Source organism: Saccoglossus kowalevskii, chromosome 22 (assembly GCF_978046115.1).
Source record: "Saccoglossus kowalevskii chromosome 22, keSacKowa6.1, whole genome shotgun sequence".
NCBI lineage: Eukaryota > Metazoa > Hemichordata > Enteropneusta > Harrimaniidae > Saccoglossus > Saccoglossus kowalevskii.
Genome location: NC_140662.1, coordinates 24958478 through 24978864, shown reverse-complemented (window position 1 = coordinate 24978864; position 20387 = coordinate 24958478). Strand labels below are relative to the sequence as shown.

Below are 20387 nucleotides of genomic sequence, written 5' to 3'. Positions count from 1 at the left end.
TTGTCTAGCCTTTAATAACAAACCACCTAAGTTTCTGTAAGAAATTACACATAGTACACAAAATCGAAAGATATTTGTTTTCCCACTTTACTCACCTTATCCGAAGTTGTGGTCACTGAAACGTATGTATTACACCACAACCATATGTCGAATTAACTCTGGTTTTTCTGCAGGCCGCATAAATCTTTCGTCTTTTACTAAAGATTTCCGTGCAGAGGAACAACTAATGAGTCTATAATCAAATTTTTGATAACCCCGCTCAATTGCGGGGCGATAAATAAACAAATATTAGAAATAATTGAATCGGCAACCTGAATATGTACGATATTCAGATGACCAAATCTTTCAGTATCCAAATTTCGACGATGGCCAGGCTCTATCGGGCGGGTTTACAACAGACGGGCAGGTTTCATGACTGTCTAATCAGGCCCGGGTATGCTTGGGCAAAATTCAACATCGCCGTTTTTTGTTTGTTTGTTTTTTTCATTTTTATTTCACAGATTACTTCCAATTGGCGGATCTTTGTGGCCGGGCACTGACCTTCTGTAGAAATTTACACTTTGGTTTGATAGCTCATCAAATTCGCACGAGTTGCGCCCTCTACCAGCGGATACAGGGATATGTTGAAGTAGCTGTCGACTGAAAGGGCAAGTTATTAAAAAAATCATGAAGGTAAACTATTAATTACATTGTTGACTATCAACAGTTTGTACTGACTGGCAGCTAAACTTTGAAGTGCTATATGCTAAAACAATGTTACAATCATACTGGACATTATGCCGAAAAGAAATCTAAGATTAATTATAATATCCGAAATGACGAGACGGTTTTCACTTTGAACAACATTGTTACAGTATCGTCGCTATAGAGCGCGACTTAAACGTTTATTGGTCAGAAAGCAGGGGCAAATTATGTATTTCTCATATTCAAGGCAGCGTTCCTCATAATGTATTTTGTATAACATAATTATTTGTCTAGCCTTTAATAACAAACCACCTAAGTTTCTGTAAGAAATTACACATAGTACACAAAATCGAAAGATATTTGTTTTCCCACTTTACTCACCTTATCCGAAGTTGTGGTCACTGAAACGTATGTATTACACCACAACCATATGTCGAATTAACTCTGGTTTTTCTGCAGGCCGCATAAATCTTTCGTCTTTTACTAAAGATTTCCGTGCAGAGGAACAACTAATGAGTCTATAATCAAATTTTTGATAACCCCGCTCAATTGCGGGGCGATAAATAAACAAATATTAGAAATAATTGAATCGGCAACCTGAATATGTACGATATTCAGATGACCAAATCTTTCAGTATCCAAATTTCGACGATGGCCAGGCTCTATCGGGCGGGTTTACAACAGACGGGCAGGTTTCATGACTGTCTAATCAGGCCCGGGTATGCTTGGGCAAAATTCAACATCGCCGTTTTTTGTTTGTTTGTTTTTTTCATTTTTATTTCACAGATTACTTCCAATTGGCGGATCTTTGTGGCCGGGCACTGACCTTCTGTAGAAATTTACACTTTGGTTTGATAGCTCATCAAATTCGCACGAGTTGCGCCCTCTACCAGCGGATACAGGGATATGTTGAAGTAGCTGTCGACTGAAAGGGCAAGTTATTAAAAAAATCATGAAGGTAAACTATTAATTACATTGTTGACTATCAACAGTTTGTACTGACTGGCAGCTAAACTTTGAAGTGCTATATGCTAAAACAATGTTACAATCATACTGGACATTATGCCGAAAAGAAATCTAAGATTAATTATAATATCCGAAATGACGAGACGGTTTTCACTTTGAACAACATTGTTACAGTATCGTCGCTATAGAGCGCGACTTAAACGTTTATTGGTCAGAAAGCAGGGGCAAATTATGTATTTCTCATATTCAAGGCAGCGTTCCTCATAATGTATTTTGTATAACATAATTATTTGTCTAGCCTTTAATAACAAACCACCTAAGTTTCTGTAAGAAATTACACATAGTACACAAAATCGAAAGATATTTGTTTTCCCACTTTACTCACCTTATCCGAAGTTGTAGTCACTGAAACGTATGTATTACACCACAACCATATGTCGAATTAACTCTGGTTTTTCTGCAGGCCGCATAAATCTTTCGCCTTTTACTAAAGATTTCCGTGCAGAGGAACAACTAATGAGTCTATAATCAAATTTTTGATAACCCCGCTCAATTGCGGGGCGATAAATAAACAAATATTAGAAATAATTGAATCGGCAACCTGAATATGTACGATATTCAGATGACCAAATCTTTCAGTATCCAAATTTCGACGAAGGCCAGGCTCTATCGGGCGGGTTTACAACAGACGGGCAGGTTTCATGACTGTCTAATCAGGCCCGGGTATGCTTGGGCAAAATTCAACATCGCCGTTTTTTGTTTGTTTGTTTTTTTCATTTTTATTTCACAGATTACTTCCAATTGGCGCATCTGTGTGGCCGGGCACTGACCTTCTGTAGAAATTTACACTTTGGTTTGATAGCTCATCAAATTCGCACGAGTTGCGCCCTCTACCAGCGGATACAGGGATATGTTGAAGTAGCTGTCGACTGAAAGGGCAAGTTATTAAAAAAATCATGAAGGTAAACTATTAATTACATTGTTGACTATCAACAGTTTGTACTGACTGGCAGCTAAACTTTGAAGTGCTATATGCTAAAACAATGTTACAATCATACTGGACATTATGCCGAAAAGAAATCTAAGATTAATTATAATATCCGAAATGACGAGACGGTTTTCACTTTGAACAACATTGTTACAGTATCGTCGCTATAGAGCGCGACTTAAACGTTTATTGGTCAGAAAGCAGGGGCAAATTATGTATTTCTCATATTCAAGGCAGCGTTCCTCATAATGTATTTTGTATAACATAATTATTTGTCTAGCCTTTAATAACAAACCACCTAAGTTTCTGTAAGAAATTACACATAGTACACAAAATCGAAAGATATTTGTTTTCCCACTTTACTCACCTTATCCGAAGTTGTGGTCACTGAAACGTATGTATTACACCACAACCATATGTCGAATTAACTCTGGTTTTTCTGCAGGCCGCATAAATCTTTCGCCTTTTACTAAAGATTTCCGTGCAGAGGAACAACTAATGAGTCTATAATCAATTTTTTGATAACCCCGCTCAATTGCGGGGTGATAAATAAACAAATATTAGAAATAATTGAATCGGCAACTTGAATATGTACGATATTCAGATGACCAAATCTTTCAGTATCCAAATTTCGACGATGGCTAGGGTCTATCGGGCGGGTTTACAACTGACGGGCAGGTTTCATGACTGTCTAATCAGGCCCGGGTAAGCTTGGGCAAAATTGAACATCGCCGTTTTTTGTTTTTTGTTTTCATTTTTATTTCACAGATTACTCCCAATTGGCGGATCTTTGTGGCCGGGCACTGACCTTCTGTAGAAATTTACACCTTGGTTTGATAGCTCATCAAATTCGCACGAGTTGCGCCCTCTACCAGCGGATACAGGGATATGTTGAAGTAGCTGTCGACTGAAAGGGCAAGTTATTAAAAAAATCATGAAGGTAAACTATTAATTACATTGTTGACTAGCAACAGTTTGTACTGACTGGCAGCTAAACTTTGAAGTGCTATATGCTAAAACAATGTTACAATCATACTGGAAATTATGCCGTAAAGAAATCTAAGATTAATTATAATATCCGAAATGACGAGACGGTTTTCGCTTTGAACAACATTGTTACAGTATCGTCGCTATAGAGCGCGACTTAAACGTTTATTGGTCAGAAAGCAGGGGCAAATTATGTATTTCTCATATTCAAGGCAGCGTGTCTCATAATGTATTTTGTATAACATAATTATTTGTCTAGCCTTCAATAACAAACCACCTAAGTTTCTGTAAGAAATTACACATAGTACACAAAATCGGAAGATATTTGTTTTCCCACTTTACTCACCTTATCCGAAGTTGTGGTCACTGAAACGTATGTATTACACCACAACCATATGTCGAATTAACTCTGGTTTTTCTGCAGACCGCATAAATCTTTCGCCTTTTACTAAAGATTTCCGTGCAGAGGAACAACTAATGAGTCTATAATCAATTTTTTGATAACCCCGCTCAATTGCGGGGTGATAAATAAACAAATATTAGAAATAATTGAATCGGCAACTTGAATATGTACGATATTCAGATGACCAAATCTTTCAGTATCCAAATTTCGACGATGGCTAGGGTCTATCGGGCGGGTTTACAACTGACGGGCAGGTTTCATGACTGTCTAATCAGGCCCGGGTAAGCTTGGGCAAAATTGAACATCGCCGTTTTTTGTTTTTTGTTTTCATTTTTATTTCACAGATTACTCCCAATTGGCGGATCTTTGTGGCCGGGCACTGACCTTCTGTAGAAATTTACACCTTGGTTTGATAGCTCATCAAATTCGCACGAGTTGCGCCCTCTACCAGCGGATACAGGGATATGTTGAAGTAGCTGTCGACTGAAAGGGCAAGTTATTAAAAAAATCATGAAGGTAAACTATTAATTACATTGTTGACTAGCAACAGTTTGTACTGACTGGCAGCTAAACTTTGAAGTGCTATATGCTAAAACAATGTTACAATCATACTGGAAATTATGCCGTAAAGAAATCTAAGATTAATTATAATATCCGAAATGACGAGACGGTTTTCGCTTTGAACAACATTGTTACAGTATCGTCGCTATAGAGCGCGACTTAAACGTTTATTGGTCAGAAAGCAGGGGCAAATTATGTATTTCTCATATTCAAGGCAGCGTGTCTCATAATGTATTTTGTATAACATAATTATTTGTCTAGCCTTCAATAACAAACCACCTAAGTTTCTGTAAGAAATTACACATAGTACACAAAATCGGAAGATATTTGTTTTCCCACTTTACTCACCTTATCCGAAGTTGTGGTCACTGAAACGTATGTATTACACCACAACCATATGTCGAATTAACTCTGGTTTTTCTGCAGACCGCATAAATCTTTCGCCTTTTACTAAAGATTTCCGTGCAGAGGAACAACTAATGAGTCTATAATCAATTTTTTGATAACCCCGCTCAATTGCGGGGTGATAAATAAACAAATATTAGAAATAATTGAATCGGCAACTTGAATATGTACGATATTCAGGTGACCAAATCTTTAAGTATCCAAATTTCGACGATGGCTAGGGTCTATCGGGCGGGTTTACAACTGACGGGCAGGTTTCATGACTGTCTAATCAGGCCCGGGTAAGCTTGGGCAAAATTGAACATCGCCGTTTTTTGTTTTTTGTTTTCATTTTTATTTCACAGATTACTCCCAATTGGCGGATCTTTGTGGCCGGGCACTGACCTTCTGTAGAAATTTACACCTTGGTTTGATAGCTCATCAAATTCGCACGAGTTGCGCCCTCTACCAGCGGATACAGGGATATGTTGAAGTAGCTGTCGACTGAAAGGGCAAGTTATTAAAAAAATCATGAAGGTAAACTATTAATTACATTGTTGACTAGCAACAGTTTGTACTGACTGGCAGCTAAACTTTGAAGTGCTATATGCTAAAACAATGTTACAATCATACTGGAAATTATGCCGTAAAGAAATCTAAGATTAATTATAATATCCGAAATGACGAGACGGTTTTCGCTTTGAACAACATTGTTACAGTATCGTCGCTATAGAGCGCGACTTAAACGTTTATTGGTCAGAAAGCAGGGGCAAATTATGTATTTCTCATATTCAAGGCAGCGTGTCTCATAATGTATTTTGTATAACATAATTATTTGTCTAGCCTTCAATAACAAACCACCTAAGTTTCTGTAAGAAATTACACATAGTACACAAAATCGGAAGATATTTGTTTTCCCACTTTACTCACCTTATCCGAAGTTGTGGTCACTGAAACGTATGTATTACACCACAACCATATGTCGAATTAACTCTGGTTTTTCTGCAGACCGCATAAATCTTTCGCCTTTTACTAAAGATTTCCGTGCAGAGGAACAACTAATGAGTCTATAATCAATTTTTTGATAACCCCGCTCAATTGCGGGGTGATAAATAAACAAATATTAGAAATAATTGAATCGGCAACTTGAATATGTACGATATTCAGATGACCAAATCTTTCAGTATCCAAATTTCGACGATGGCTAGGGTCTATCGGGCGGGTTTACAACTGACGGGCAGGTTTCATGACTGTCTAATCAGGCCCGGGTAAGCTTGGGCAAAATTGAACATCGCCGTTTTTTGTTTTTTGTTTTCATTTTTATTTCACAGATTACTCCCAATTGGCGGATCTTTGTGGCCGGGCACTGACCTTCTGTAGAAATTTACACCTTGGTTTGATAGCTCATCAAATTCGCACGAGTTGCGCCCTCTACCAGCGGATACAGGGATATGTTGAGGTAGCTGTCGACTGAAAGGGCAAGTTATTAAAAAAATCATGAAGGTAAACTATTAATTACATTGTTGACTAGCAACAGTTTGTACTGACTGGCAGCTAAACTTTGAAGTGCTATATGCTAAAACAATGTTACAATCATACTGGAAATTATGCCGTAAAGAAATCTAAGATTAATTATAATATCCGAAATGACGAGACGGTTTTCGCTTTGAACAACATTGTTACAGTATCGTCGCTATAGAGCGCGACTTAAACGTTTATTGGTCAGAAAGCAGGGGCAAATTATGTATTTCTCATATTCAAGGCAGCGTGTCTCATAATGTATTTTGTATAACATAATTATTTGTCTAGCCTTCAATAACAAACCACCTAAGTTTCTGTAAGAAATTACACATAGTACACAAAATCGGAAGATATTTGTTTTCCCACTTTACTCACCTTATCCGAAGTTGTGGTCACTGAAACGTATGTATTACACCACAACCATATGTCGAATTAACTCTGGTTTTTCTGCAGACCGCATAAATCTTTCGCCTTTTACTAAAGATTTCCGTGCAGAGGAACAACTAATGAGTCTATAATCAATTTTTTGATAACCCCGCTCAATTGCGGGGTGATAAATAAACAAATATCAGAAATAATTGAATCGGCAACTTGAATATGTACGATATTCAGATGACCAAATCTTTCAGTATCCAAATTTCGACGATGGCTAGGGTCTATCGGGCGGGTTTACAACTGACGGGCAGGTTTCATGACTGTCTAATCAGGCCCGGGTAAGCTTGGGCAAAATTGAACATCGCCGTTTTTTGTTTTTTGTTTTCATTTTTATTTCACAGATTACTCCCAATTGGCGGATCTTTGTGGCCGGGCACTGACCTTCTGTAGAAATTTACACCTTGGTTTGATAGCTCATCAAATTCGCACGAGTTGCGCCCTCTACCAGCGGATACAGGGATATGTTGAAGTAGCTGTCGACTGAAAGGGCAAGTTATTAAAAAAATCATGAAGGTAAACTATTAATTACATTGTTGACTAGCAACAGTTTGTACTGACTGGCAGCTAAACTTTGAAGTGCTATATGCTAAAACAATGTTACAATCATACTGGAAATTATGCCGTAAAGAAATCTAAGATTAATTATAATATCCGAAATGACGAGACGGTTTTCGCTTTGAACAACATTGTTACAGTATCGTCGCTATAGAGCGCGACTTAAACGTTTATTGGTCAGAAAGCAGGGGCAAATTATGTATTTCTCATATTCAAGGCAGCGTGTCTCATAATGTATTTTGTATAACATAATTATTTGTCTAGCCTTCAATAACAAACCACCTAAGTTTCTGTAAGAAATTACACATAGTACACAAAATCGGAAGATATTTGTTTTCCCACTTTACTCGCCTTATCCGAAGTTGTGGTCACTGAAACGTATGTATTACACCACAACCATATGTCGAATTAACTCTGGTTTTTCTGCAGACCGCATAAATCTTTCGCCTTTTACTAAAGATTTCCGTGCAGAGGAACAACTAATGAGTCTATAATCAATTTTTTGATAACCCCGCTCAATTGCGGGGTGATAAATAAACAAATATTAGAAATAATTGAATCGGCAACTTGAATATGTACGATATTCAGATGACCAAATCTTTCAGTATCCAAATTTCGACGATGGCTAGGGTCTATCGGGCGGGTTTACAACTGACGGGCAGGTTTCATGACTGTCTAATCAGGCCCGGGTAAGCTTGGGCAAAATTGAACATCGCCGTTTTTTGTTTTTTGTTTTCATTTTTATTTCACAGATTACTCCCAATTGGCGGATCTTTGTGGCCGGGCACTGACCTTCTGTAGAAATTTACACCTTGGTTTGATAGCTCATCAAATTCGCACGAGTTGCGCCCTCTACCAGCGGATACAGGGATATGTTGAAGTAGCTGTCGACTGAAAGGGCAAGTTATTAAAAAAATCATGAAGGTAAACTATTAATTACATTGTTGACTAGCAACAGTTTGTACTGACTGGCAGCTAAACTTTGAAGTGCTATATGCTAAAACAATGTTACAATCATACTGGAAATTATGCCGTAAAGAAATCTAAGATTAATTATAATATCCGAAATGACGAGACGGTTTTCGCTTTGAACAACATTGTTACAGTATCGTCGCTATAGAGCGCGACTTAAACGTTTATTGGTCAGAAAGCAGGGGCAAATTATGTATTTCTCATATTCAAGGCAGCGTGTCTCATAATGTATTTTGTATAACATAATTATTTGTCTAGCCTTCAATAACAAACCACCTAAGTTTCTGTAAGAAATTACACATAGTACACAAAATCGGAAGATATTTGTTTTCCCACTTTACTCACCTTATCCGAAGTTGTGGTCACTGAAACGTATGTATTACACCACAACCATATGTCGAATTAACTCTGGTTTTTCTGCAGACCGCATAAATCTTTCGCCTTTTACTAAAGATTTCCGTGCAGAGGAACAACTAATGAGTCTATAATCAATTTTTTGATAACCCCGCTCAATTGCGGGGTGATAAATAAACAAATATCAGAAATAATTGAATCGGCATCTTGAATATGTACGATATTCAGATGACCAAATCTTTCAGTATCCAAATTTCGACGATGGCTAGGGTCTATCGGGCGGGTTTACAACTGACGGGCAGGTTTCATGACTGTCTAATCAGGCCCGGGTAAGCTTGGGCAAAATTGAACATCGCCGTTTTTTGTTTTTTGTTTTCATTTTTATTTCACAGATTACTCCCAATTGGCGGATCTTTGTGGCCGGGCACTGACCTTCTGTAGAAATTTACACCCTGGTTTGATAGCTCATCAAATTCGCACGAGTTGCGCCCTCTACCAGCGGATACAGGGATATGTTGAAGTAGCTGTCGACTGAAAGGGCAAGTTATTAAAAAAATCATGAAGGTAAACTATTAATTACATTGTTGACTAGCAACAGTTTGTACTGACTGGCAGCTAAACTTTGAAGTGCTATATGCTAAAACAATGTTACAATCATACTGGAAATTATGCCGTAAAGAAATCTAAGATTAATTATAATATCCGAAATGACGAGACGGTTTTCGCTTTGAACAACATTGTTACAGTATCGTCGCTATAGAGCGCGACTTAAACGTTTATTGGTCAGAAAGCAGGGGCAAATTATGTATTTCTCATATTCAAGGCAGCGTGTCTCATAATGTATTTTGTATAACATAATTATTTGTCTAGCCTTCAATAACAAACCACCTAAGTTTCTGTAAGAAATTACACATAGTACACAAAATCGGAAGATATTTGTTTTCCCACTTTACTCACCTTATCCGAAGTTGTGGTCACTGAAACGTATGTATTACACCACAACCATATGTCGAATTAACTCTGGTTTTTCTGCAGACCGCATAAATCTTTCGCCTTTTACTAAAGATTTCCGTGCAGAGGAACAACTAATGAGTCTATAATCAATTTTTTGATAACCCCGCTCAATTGCGGGGTGATAAATAAACAAATATTAGAAATAATTGAATCGGCAACTTGAATATGTACGATATTCAGATGACCAAATCTTTCAGTATCCAAATTTCGACGATGGCTAGGGTCTATCGGGCGGGTTTACAACTGACGGGCAGGTTTCATGACTGTCTAATCAGGCCCGGGTAAGCTTGGGCAAAATTGAACATCGCCGTTTTTTGTTTTTTGTTTTCATTTTTATTTCACAGATTACTCCCAATTGGCGGATCTTTGTGGCCGGGCACTGACCTTCTGTAGAAATTTACACCTTGGTTTGATAGCTCATCAAATTCGCACGAGTTGCGCCCTCTACCAGCGGATACAGGGATATGTTGAAGTAGCTGTCGACTGAAAGGGCAAGTTATTAAAAAAATCATGAAGGTAAACTATTAATTACATTGTTGACTAGCAACAGTTTGTACTGACTGGCAGCTAAACTTTGAAGTGCTATATGCTAAAACAATGTTACAATCATACTGGAAATTATGCCGTAAAGAAATCTAAGATTAATTATAATATCCGAAATGACGAGACGGTTTTCGCTTTGAACAACATTGTTACAGTATCGTCGCTATAGAGCGCGACTTAAACGTTTATTGGTCAGAAAGCAGGGGCAAATTATGTATTTCTCATATTCAAGGCAGCGTGTCTCATAATGTATTTTGTATAACATAATTATTTGTCTAGCCTTCAATAACAAACCACCTAAGTTTCTGTAAGAAATTACACATAGTACACAAAATCGGAAGATATTTGTTTTCCCACTTTACTCACCTTATCCGAAGTTGTGGTCACTGAAACGTATGTATTACACCACAACCATATGTCGAATTAACTCTGGCTTTTCTGCAGACCGCATAAATCTTTCGCCTTTTACTAAAGATTTCCGTGCAGAGGAACAACTAATGAGTCTATAATCAATTTTTTGATAACCCCGCTCAATTGCGGGGTGATAAATAAACAAATATTAGAAATAATTGAATCGGCAACTTGAATATGTACGATATTCAGATGACCAAATCTTTCAGTATCCAAATTTCGACGATGGCTAGGGTCTATCGGGCGGGTTTACAACTGACGGGCAGGTTTCATGACTGTCTAATCAGGCCCGGGTAAGCTTGGGCAAAATTGAACATCGCCGTTTTTTGTTTTTTGTTTTCATTTTTATTTCACAGATTACTCCCAATTGGCGGATCTTTGTGGCCGGGCACTGACCTTCTGTAGAAATTTACACCTTGGTTTGATAGCTCATCAAATTCGCACGAGTTGCGCCCTCTAGCAGCGGATACAGGGATATGTTGAAGTAGCTGTCGACTGAAAGGGCAAGTTATTAAAAAAATCATGAAGGTAAACTATTAATTACATTGTTGACTAGCAACAGTTTGTACTGACTGGCAGCTAAACTTTGAAGTGCTATATGCTAAAACAATGTTACAATCATACTGGAAATTATGCCATAAAGAAATCTAAGATTAATTATAATATCCGAAATGACGAGACGGTTTTCGCTTTGAACAACATTGTTACAGTATCGTCGCTATAGAGCGCGACTTAAACGTTTATTGGTCAGAAAGCAGGGGCAAATTATGTATTTCTCATATTCAAGGCAGCGTGTCTCATAATGTATTTTGTATAACATAATTATTTGTCTAGCCTTCAATAACAAACCACCTAAGTTTCTGTAAGAAATTACACATAGTACACAAAATCGGAAGATATTTGTTTTCCCACTTTACTCACCTTATCCGAAGTTGTGGTCACTGAAACGTATGTATTACACCACAACCATATGTCGAATTAACTCTGGTTTTTCTGCAGACCGCATAAATCTTTCGCCTTTTACTAAAGATTTCCGTGCAGAGGAACAACTAATGAGTCTATAATCAATTTTTTGATAACCCCGCTCAATTGCGGGGTGATAAATAAACAAATATTAGAAATAATTGAATCGGCAACTTGAATATGTACGATATTCAGATGACCAAATCTTTCAGTATCCAAATTTCGACGATGGCTAGGGTCTATCGGGCGGGTTTACAACTGACGGGCAGGTTTCATGACTGTCTAATCAGGCCCGGGTAAGCTTGGGCAAAATTGAACATCGCCGTTTTTTGTTTTTTGTTTTCATTTTTATTTCACAGATTACTCCCAATTGGCGGATCTTTGTGGCCGGGCACTGACCTTCTGTAGAAATTTACACCTTGGTTTGATAGCTCATCAAATTCGCACGAGTTGCGCCCTCTACCAGCGGATACAGGGATATGTTGAAGTAGCTGTCGACTGAAAGGGCAAGTTATTAAAAAAATCATGAAGGTAAACTATTAATTACATTGTTGACTAGCAACAGTTTGTACTGACTGGCAGCTAAACTTTGAAGTGCTATATGCTAAAACAATGTTACAATCATACTGGAAATTATGCCGTAAAGAAATCTAAGATTAATTATAATATCCGAAATGACGAGACGGTTTTCGCTTTGAACAACATTGTTACAGTATCGTCGCTATAGAGCGCGACTTAAACGTTTATTGGTCAGAAAGCAGGGGCAAATTATGTATTTCTCATATTCAAGGCAGCGTGTCTCATAATGTATTTTGTATAACATAATTATTTGTCTAGCCTTCAATAACAAACCACCTAAGTTTCTGTAAGAAATTACACATAGTACACAAAATCGGAAGATATTTGTTTTCCCACTTTACTCACCTTATCCGAAGTTGTGGTCACTGAAACGTATGTATTACACCACAACCATATGTCGAATTAACTCTGGTTTTTCTGCAGACCGCATAAATCTTTCGCCTTTTACTAAAGATTTCCGTGCAGAGGAACAACTAATGAGTCTATAATCAATTTTTTGATAACCCCGCTCAATTGCGGGGTGATAAATAAACAAATATTAGAAATAATTGAATCGGCAACTTGAATATGTACGATATTCAGATGACCAAATCTTTCAGTATCCAAATTTCGACGATGGCTAGGGTCTATCGGGCGGGTTTACAACTGACGGGCAGGTTTCATGACTGTCTAATCAGGCCCGGGTAAGCTTGGGCAAAATTGAACATCGCCGTTTTTTGTTTTTTGTTTTCATTTTTATTTCACAGATTACTCCCAATTGGCGGATCTTTGTGGCCGGGCACTGACCTTCTGTAGAAATTTACACCTTGGTTTGATAGCTCATCAAATTCGCACGAGTTGCGCCCTCTACCAGCGGATACAGGGATATGTTGAAGTAGCTGTCGACTGAAAGGGCAAGTTATTAAAAAAATCATGAAGGTAAACTATTAATTACATTGTTGACTAGCAACAGTTTGTACTGACTGGCAGCTAAACTTTGAAGTGCTATATGCTAAAACAATGTTACAATCATACTGGAAATTATGCCGTAAAGAAATCTAAGATTAATTATAATATCCGAAATGACGAGACGGTTTTCGCTTTGAACAACATTGTTACAGTATCGTCGCTATAGAGCGCGACTTAAACGTTTATTGGTCAGAAAGCAGGGGCAAATTATGTATTTCTCATATTCAAGGCAGCGTGTCTCATAATGTATTTTGTATAACATAATTATTTGTCTAGCCTTCAATAACAAACCACCTAAGTTTCTGTAAGAAATTACACATAGTACACAAAATCGGAAGATATTTGTTTTCCCACTTTACTCACCTTATCCGAAGTTGTGGTCACTGAAACGTATGTATTACACCACAACCATATGTCGAATTAACTCTGGCTTTTCTGCAGACCGCATAAATCTTTCGCCTTTTACTAAAGATTTCCGTGCAGAGGAACAACTAATGAGTCTATAATCAATTTTTTGATAACCCCGCTCAATTGCGGGGTGATAAATAAACAAATATTAGAAATAATTGAATCGGCAACTTGAATATGTACGATATTCAGATGACCAAATCTTTCAGTATCCAAATTTCGACGATGGCTAGGGTCTATCGGGCGGGTTTACAACTGACGGGCAGGTTTCATGACTGTCTAATCAGGCCCGGGTAAGCTTGGGCAAAATTGAACATCGCCGTTTTTTGTTTTTTGTTTTCATTTTTATTTCACAGATTACTCCCAATTGGCGGATCTTTGTGGCCGGGCACTGACCTTCTGTAGAAATTTACACCTTGGTTTGATAGCTCATCAAATTCGCACGAGTTGCGCCCTCTAGCAGCGGATACAGGGATATGTTGAAGTAGCTGTCGACTGAAAGGGCAAGTTATTAAAAAAATCATGAAGGTAAACTATTAATTACATTGTTGACTAGCAACAGTTTGTACTGACTGGCAGCTAAACTTTGAAGTGCTATATGCTAAAACAATGTTACAATCATACTGGAAATTATGCCATAAAGAAATCTAAGATTAATTATAATATCCGAAATGACGAGACGGTTTTCGCTTTGAACAACATTGTTACAGTATCGTCGCTATAGAGCGCGACTTAAACGTTTATTGGTCAGAAAGCAGGGGCAAATTATGTATTTCTCATATTCAAGGCAGCGTGTCTCATAATGTATTTTGTATAACATAATTATTTGTCTAGCCTTCAATAACAAACCACCTAAGTTTCTGTAAGAAATTACACATAGTACACAAAATCGGAAGATATTTGTTTTCCCACTTTACTCACCTTATCCGAAGTTGTGGTCACTGAAACGTATGTATTACACCACAACCATATGTCGAATTAACTCTGGTTTTTCTGCAGACCGCATAAATCTTTCGCCTTTTACTAAAGATTTCCGTGCAGAGGAACAACTAATGAGTCTATAATCAATTTTTTGATAACCCCGCTCAATTGCGGGGTGATAAATAAACAAATATTAGAAATAATTGAATCGGCAACTTGAATATGTACGATATTCAGATGACCAAATCTTTCAGTATCCAAATTTCGACGATGGCTAGGGTCTATCGGGCGGGTTTACAACTGACGGGCAGGTTTCATGACTGTCTAATCAGGCCCGGGTAAGCTTGGGCAAAATTGAACATCGCCGTTTTTTGTTTTTTGTTTTCATTTTTATTTCACAGATTACTCCCAATTGGCGGATCTTTGTGGCCGGGCACTGACCTTCTGTAGAAATTTACACCTTGGTTTGATAGCTCATCAAATTCGCACGAGTTGCGCCCTCTACCAGCGGATACAGGGATATGTTGAAGTAGCTGTCGACTGAAAGGGCAAGTTATTAAAAAAATCATGAAGGTAAACTATTAATTACATTGTTGACTAGCAACAGTTTGTACTGACTGGCAGCTAAACTTTGAAGTGCTATATGCTAAAACAATGTTACAATCATACTGGAAATTATGCCGTAAAGAAATCTAAGATTAATTATAATATCCGAAATGACGAGACGGTTTTCGCTTTGAACAACATTGTTACAGTATCGTCGCTATAGAGCGCGACTTAAACGTTTATTGGTCAGAAAGCAGGGGCAAATTATGTATTTCTCATATTCAAGGCAGCGTGTCTCATAATGTATTTTGTATAACATAATTATTTGTCTAGCCTTCAATAACAAACCACCTAAGTTTCTGTAAGAAATTACACATAGTACACAAAATCGGAAGATATTTGTTTTCCCACTTTACTCACCTTATCCGAAGTTGTGGTCACTGAAACGTATGTATTACACCACAACCATATGTCGAATTAACTCTGGTTTTTCTGCAGACCGCATAAATCTTTCGCCTTTTACTAAAGATTTCCGTGCAGAGGAACAACTAATGAGTCTATAATCAATTTTTTGATAACCCCGCTCAATTGCGGGGTGATAAATAAACAAATATCAGAAATAATTGAATCGGCAACTTGAATATGTACGATATTCAGATGACCAAATCTTTCAGTATCCAAATTTCGACGATGGCTAGGGTCTATCGGGCGGGTTTACAACTGACGGGCAGGTTTCATGACTGTCTAATCAGGCCCGGGTAAGCTTGGGCAAAATTGAACATCGCCGTTTTTTGTTTTTTGTTTTCATTTTTATTTCACAGATTACTCCCAATTGGCGGATCTTTGTGGCCGGGCACTGACCTTCTGTAGAAATTTACACCCTGGTTTGATAGCTCATCAAATTCGCACGAGTTGCGCCCTCTACCAGCGGATACAGGGATATGTTGAAGTAGCTGTCGACTGAAAGGGCAAGTTATTAAAAAAATAATGAAGGTAAACTATTAATTACATTGTTGACTAGCAACAGTTTGTACTGACTGGCAGCTAAACTTTGAAGTGCTATATGCTAAAACAATGTTACAATCATACTGGAAATTATGCCGTAAAGAAATCTAAGATTAATTATAATATCCGAAATGACGAGACGGTTTTCGCTTTGAACAACATTGTTACAGTATCGTCGCTATAGAGCGCGACTTAAACGTTTATTGGTCAGAAAGCAGGGGCAAATTATGTATTTCTCATATTCAAGGCAGCGTGTCTCATAATGTATTTTGTATAACATAATTATTTGTCTAGCCTTCAATAACAAACCACCTAAGTTTCTGTAAGAAATTACACATAGTACACAAAATCGGAAGATATTTGTTTTCCCACTTTACTCACCTTATCCGAAGTTGTGGTCACTGAAACGTATGTATTACACCACAACCATATGTCGAATTAACTCTGGTTTTTCTGCAGACCGCATAAATCTTTCGCCTTTTACTAAAGATTTCCGTGCAGAGGAACAACTAATGAGTCTATAATCAATTTTTTGATAACCCCGCTCAATTGCGGGGTGATAAATAAACAAATATTAGAAATAATTGAATCGGCAACTTGAATATGTACGATATTCAGATGACCAAATCTTTCAGTATCCAAATTTCGACGATGGCTAGGGTCTATCGGGCGGGTTTACAACTGACGGGCAGGTTTCATGACTGTCTAATCAGGCCCGGGTAAGCTTGGGCAAAATTGAACATCGCCGTTTTTTGTTTTTTGTTTTCATTTTTATTTCACAGATTACTCCCAATTGGCGGATCTTTGTGGCCGGGCACTGACCTTCTGTAGAAATTTACACCTTGGTTTGATAGCTCATCAAATTCGCACGAGTTGCGCCCTCTACCAGCGGATACAGGGATATGTTGAAGTAGCTGTCGACTGAAAGGGCAAGTTATTAAAAAAATCATGAAGGTAAACTATTAATTACATTGTTGACTAGCAACAGTTTGTACTGACTGGCAGCTAAACTTTGAAGTGCTATATGCTAAAACAATGTTACAATCATACTGGAAATTATGCCGTAAAGAAATCTAAGATTAATTATAATATCCGAAATGACGAGACGGTTTTCGCTTTGAACAACATTGTTACAGTATCGTCGCTATAGAGCGCGACTTAAACGTTTATTGGTCAGAAAGCAGGGGCAAATTATGTATTTCTCATATTCAAGGCAGCGTGTCTCATAATGTATTTTGTATAACATAATTATTTGTCTAGCCTTCAATAACAAACCACCTAAGTTTCTGTAAGAAATTACACATAGTACACAAAATCGGAAGATATTTGTTTTCCCACTTTACTCACCTTATCCGAAGTTGTGGTCACTGAAACGTATGTATTACACCACAACCATATGTCGAATTAACTCTGGCTTTTCTGCAGACCGCATAAATCTTTCGCCTTTTACTAAAGATTTCCGTGCAGAGGAACAACTAATGAGTCTATAATCAATTTTTTGATAACCCCGCTCAATTGCGGGGTGATAAATAAACAAATATTAGAAATAATTGAATCGGCAACTTGAATATGTACGATATTCAGATGACCAAATCTTTCAGTATCCAAATTTCGACGATGGCTAGGGTCTATCGGGCGGGTTTACAACTGACGGGCAGGTTTCATGACTGTCTAATCAGGCCCGGGTAAGCTTGGGCAAAATTGAACATCGCCGTTTTTTGTTTTTTGTTTTCATTTTTATTTCACAGATTACTCCCAATTGGCGGATCTTTGTGGCCGGGCACTGACCTTCTGTAGAAATTTACACCTTGGTTTGATAGCTCATCAAATTCGCACGAGTTGCGCCCTCTAGCAGCGGATACAGGGATATGTTGAAGTAGCTGTCGACTGAAAGGGCAAGTTATTAAAAAAATCATGAAGGTAAACTATTAATTACATTGTTGACTAGCAACAGTTTGTACTGACTGGCAGCTAAACTTTGAAGTGCTATATGCTAAAACAATGTTACAATCATACTGGAAATTATGCCATAAAGAAATCTAAGATTAATTATAATATCCGAAATGACGAGACGGTTTTCGCTTTGAACAACATTGTTACAGTATCGTCGCTATAGAGCGCGACTTAAACGTTTATTGGTCAGAAAGCAGGGGCAAATTATGTATTTCTCATATTCAAGGCAGCGTGTCTCATAATGTATTTTGTATAACATAATTATTTGTCTAGCCTTCAATAACAAACCACCTAAGTTTCTGTAAGAAATTACACATAGTACACAAAATCGGAAGATATTTGTTTTCCCACTTTACTCACCTTATCCGAAGTTGTGGTCACTGAAACGTATGTATTACACCACAACCATATGTCGAATTAACTCTGGTTTTTCTGCAGACCGCATAAATCTTTCGCCTTTTACTAAAGATTTCCGTGCAGAGGAACAACTAATGAGTCTATAATCAATTTTTTGATAACCCCGCTCAATTGCGGGGTGATAAATAAACAAATATTAGAAATAATTGAATCGGCAACTTGAATATGTACGATATTCAGATGACCAAATCTTTCAGTATCCAAATTTCGACGATGGCTAGGGTCTATCGGGCGGGTTTACAACTGACGGGCAGGTTTCATGACTGTCTAATCAGGCCCGGGTAAGCTTGGGCAAAATTGAACATCGCCGTTTTTTGTTTTTTGTTTTCATTTTTATTTCACAGATTACTCCCAATTGGCGGATCTTTGTGGCCGGGCACTGACCTTCTGTAGAAATTTACACCTTGGTTTGATAGCTCATCAAATTCGCACGAGTTGCGCCCTCTACCAGCGGATACAGGGATATGTTGAAGTAGCTGTCGACTGAAAGGGCAAGTTATTAAAAAAATCATGAAGGTAAACTATTAATTACATTGTTGACTAGCAACAGTTTGTACTGACTGGCAGCTAAACTTTGAAGTGCTATATGCTAAAACAATGTTACAATCATACTGGAAATTATGCCGTAAAGAAATCTAAGATTAATTATAATATCCGAAATGACGAGACGGTTTTCACTTTGAACAACATTGTTACAGTATCGTCGCTATAGAGCGCGACTTAAACGTTTATTGGTCAGAAAGCAGGGGCAAATTATGTATTTCTCATATTCAAGGCAGCGTGTCTCATAATGTATTTTGTATAACATAATTATTTGTCTAGCCTTCAATAACAAACCACCTAAGTTTCTGTAAGAAATTACACATAGTACACAAAATCGGAAGATATTTGTTTTCCCACTTTACTCACCTTATCCGAAGTTGTGGTCACTGAAACGTATGTATTACACCACAACCATATGTCGAATTAACTCTGGCTTTTCTGCAGACCGCATAAATCTTTCGCCTTTTACTAAAGATTTCCGTGCAGAGGAACAACTAATGAGTCTATAATCAATTTTTTGATAACCCCGCTCAATTGCGGGGTGATAAATAAACAAATATTAGAAATAATTGAATCGGCAACTTGAATATGTACGATATTCAGATGACCAAATCTTTCAGTATCCAAATTTCGACGATGGCTAGGGTCTATCGGGCGGGTTTACAACTGACGGGCAGGTTTCATGACTGTCTAATCAGGCCCGGGTAAGCTTGGGCAAAATTGAACATCGCCGTTTTTTGTTTTTTGTTTTCATTTTTATTTCACAGATTACTCCCAATTGGCGGATCTTTGTGGCCGGGCACTGACCTTCTGTAGAAATTTACACCTTGGTTTGATAGCTCATCAAATTCGCACGAGTTGCGCCCTCTAGCAGCGGATACAGGGATATGTTGAAGTAGCTGTCGACTGAAAGGGCAAGTTATTAAAAAAATCATGAAGGTAAACTATTAATTACATTGTTGACTAGCAACAGTTTGTACTGACTGGCAGCTAAACTTTGAAGTGCTATATGCTAAAACAATGTTACAATCATACTGGAAATTATGCCATAAAGAAATCTAAGATTAATTATAATATCCGAAATGACGAGACGGTTTTCGCTTTGAACAACATTGTTACAGTATCGTCGCTATAGAGCGCGACTTAAACGTTTATTGGTCAGAAAGCAGGGGCAAATTATGTATTTCTCATATTCAAGGCAGCGTGTCTCATAATGTATTTTGTATAACATAATTATTTGTCTAGCCTTCAATAACAAACCACCTAAGTTTCTGTAAGAAATTACACATAGTACACAAAATCGGAAGATATTTGTTTTCCCACTTT

General features: G+C 37.6%; 21 non-coding genes across 21 annotated transcripts; all 21 read left to right on the top strand.

The window, feature by feature from the left end:
- The first annotated feature begins 153 nt into the window (after positions 1-153).
- On the top strand, positions 154-273 carry LOC146729307 (U5 spliceosomal RNA). The gene has a single exon (XR_014928502.1). It is a non-coding gene; the product is annotated as a U5 spliceosomal RNA (small nuclear RNA).
- An 850-nt stretch (positions 274-1123) lies between these two features.
- On the top strand, positions 1124-1243 carry LOC146729306 (U5 spliceosomal RNA). Its single transcript, XR_014928501.1, has one exon. It is a non-coding gene; the product is annotated as a U5 spliceosomal RNA (small nuclear RNA).
- An 850-nt stretch (positions 1244-2093) lies between these two features.
- LOC146729305 (U5 spliceosomal RNA) lies at positions 2094-2213 on the top strand. The gene has a single exon (XR_014928401.1). It is a non-coding gene; the product is annotated as a U5 spliceosomal RNA (small nuclear RNA).
- Positions 2214-3063: 850 nt separating this feature from the next.
- Positions 3064-3182, top strand: LOC146729304 (U5 spliceosomal RNA). Its single transcript, XR_014928357.1, has one exon. It is a non-coding gene; the product is annotated as a U5 spliceosomal RNA (small nuclear RNA).
- Positions 3183-4029: 847 nt separating this feature from the next.
- On the top strand, positions 4030-4148 carry LOC146729303 (U5 spliceosomal RNA). Its single transcript, XR_014928323.1, has one exon. It is a non-coding gene; the product is annotated as a U5 spliceosomal RNA (small nuclear RNA).
- Positions 4149-4995: 847 nt separating this feature from the next.
- On the top strand, positions 4996-5114 carry LOC146729302 (U5 spliceosomal RNA). The gene has a single exon (XR_014928322.1). It is a non-coding gene; the product is annotated as a U5 spliceosomal RNA (small nuclear RNA).
- Positions 5115-5961: 847 nt separating this feature from the next.
- On the top strand, positions 5962-6080 carry LOC146729301 (U5 spliceosomal RNA). The gene has a single exon (XR_014928320.1). It is a non-coding gene; the product is annotated as a U5 spliceosomal RNA (small nuclear RNA).
- An 847-nt stretch (positions 6081-6927) lies between these two features.
- LOC146729300 (U5 spliceosomal RNA) lies at positions 6928-7046 on the top strand. The gene has a single exon (XR_014928319.1). It is a non-coding gene; the product is annotated as a U5 spliceosomal RNA (small nuclear RNA).
- Positions 7047-7893: 847 nt separating this feature from the next.
- LOC146729299 (U5 spliceosomal RNA) lies at positions 7894-8012 on the top strand. The gene has a single exon (XR_014928318.1). It is a non-coding gene; the product is annotated as a U5 spliceosomal RNA (small nuclear RNA).
- An 847-nt stretch (positions 8013-8859) lies between these two features.
- On the top strand, positions 8860-8978 carry LOC146729298 (U5 spliceosomal RNA). The gene has a single exon (XR_014928317.1). It is a non-coding gene; the product is annotated as a U5 spliceosomal RNA (small nuclear RNA).
- An 847-nt stretch (positions 8979-9825) lies between these two features.
- LOC146729297 (U5 spliceosomal RNA) lies at positions 9826-9944 on the top strand. The gene has a single exon (XR_014928316.1). It is a non-coding gene; the product is annotated as a U5 spliceosomal RNA (small nuclear RNA).
- Positions 9945-10791: 847 nt separating this feature from the next.
- On the top strand, positions 10792-10910 carry LOC146729296 (U5 spliceosomal RNA). The gene has a single exon (XR_014928383.1). It is a non-coding gene; the product is annotated as a U5 spliceosomal RNA (small nuclear RNA).
- Positions 10911-11757: 847 nt separating this feature from the next.
- Positions 11758-11876, top strand: LOC146729295 (U5 spliceosomal RNA). The gene has a single exon (XR_014928315.1). It is a non-coding gene; the product is annotated as a U5 spliceosomal RNA (small nuclear RNA).
- An 847-nt stretch (positions 11877-12723) lies between these two features.
- Positions 12724-12842, top strand: LOC146729294 (U5 spliceosomal RNA). The gene has a single exon (XR_014928314.1). It is a non-coding gene; the product is annotated as a U5 spliceosomal RNA (small nuclear RNA).
- An 847-nt stretch (positions 12843-13689) lies between these two features.
- LOC146729293 (U5 spliceosomal RNA) lies at positions 13690-13808 on the top strand. The gene has a single exon (XR_014928382.1). It is a non-coding gene; the product is annotated as a U5 spliceosomal RNA (small nuclear RNA).
- An 847-nt stretch (positions 13809-14655) lies between these two features.
- LOC146729292 (U5 spliceosomal RNA) lies at positions 14656-14774 on the top strand. Its single transcript, XR_014928313.1, has one exon. It is a non-coding gene; the product is annotated as a U5 spliceosomal RNA (small nuclear RNA).
- Positions 14775-15621: 847 nt separating this feature from the next.
- Positions 15622-15740, top strand: LOC146729291 (U5 spliceosomal RNA). The gene has a single exon (XR_014928312.1). It is a non-coding gene; the product is annotated as a U5 spliceosomal RNA (small nuclear RNA).
- Positions 15741-16587: 847 nt separating this feature from the next.
- On the top strand, positions 16588-16706 carry LOC146729290 (U5 spliceosomal RNA). The gene has a single exon (XR_014928311.1). It is a non-coding gene; the product is annotated as a U5 spliceosomal RNA (small nuclear RNA).
- An 847-nt stretch (positions 16707-17553) lies between these two features.
- Positions 17554-17672, top strand: LOC146729289 (U5 spliceosomal RNA). Its single transcript, XR_014928381.1, has one exon. It is a non-coding gene; the product is annotated as a U5 spliceosomal RNA (small nuclear RNA).
- Positions 17673-18519: 847 nt separating this feature from the next.
- On the top strand, positions 18520-18638 carry LOC146729288 (U5 spliceosomal RNA). Its single transcript, XR_014928309.1, has one exon. It is a non-coding gene; the product is annotated as a U5 spliceosomal RNA (small nuclear RNA).
- An 847-nt stretch (positions 18639-19485) lies between these two features.
- On the top strand, positions 19486-19604 carry LOC146729287 (U5 spliceosomal RNA). Its single transcript, XR_014928379.1, has one exon. It is a non-coding gene; the product is annotated as a U5 spliceosomal RNA (small nuclear RNA).
- Positions 19605-20387: the final 783 nt, after the last annotated feature.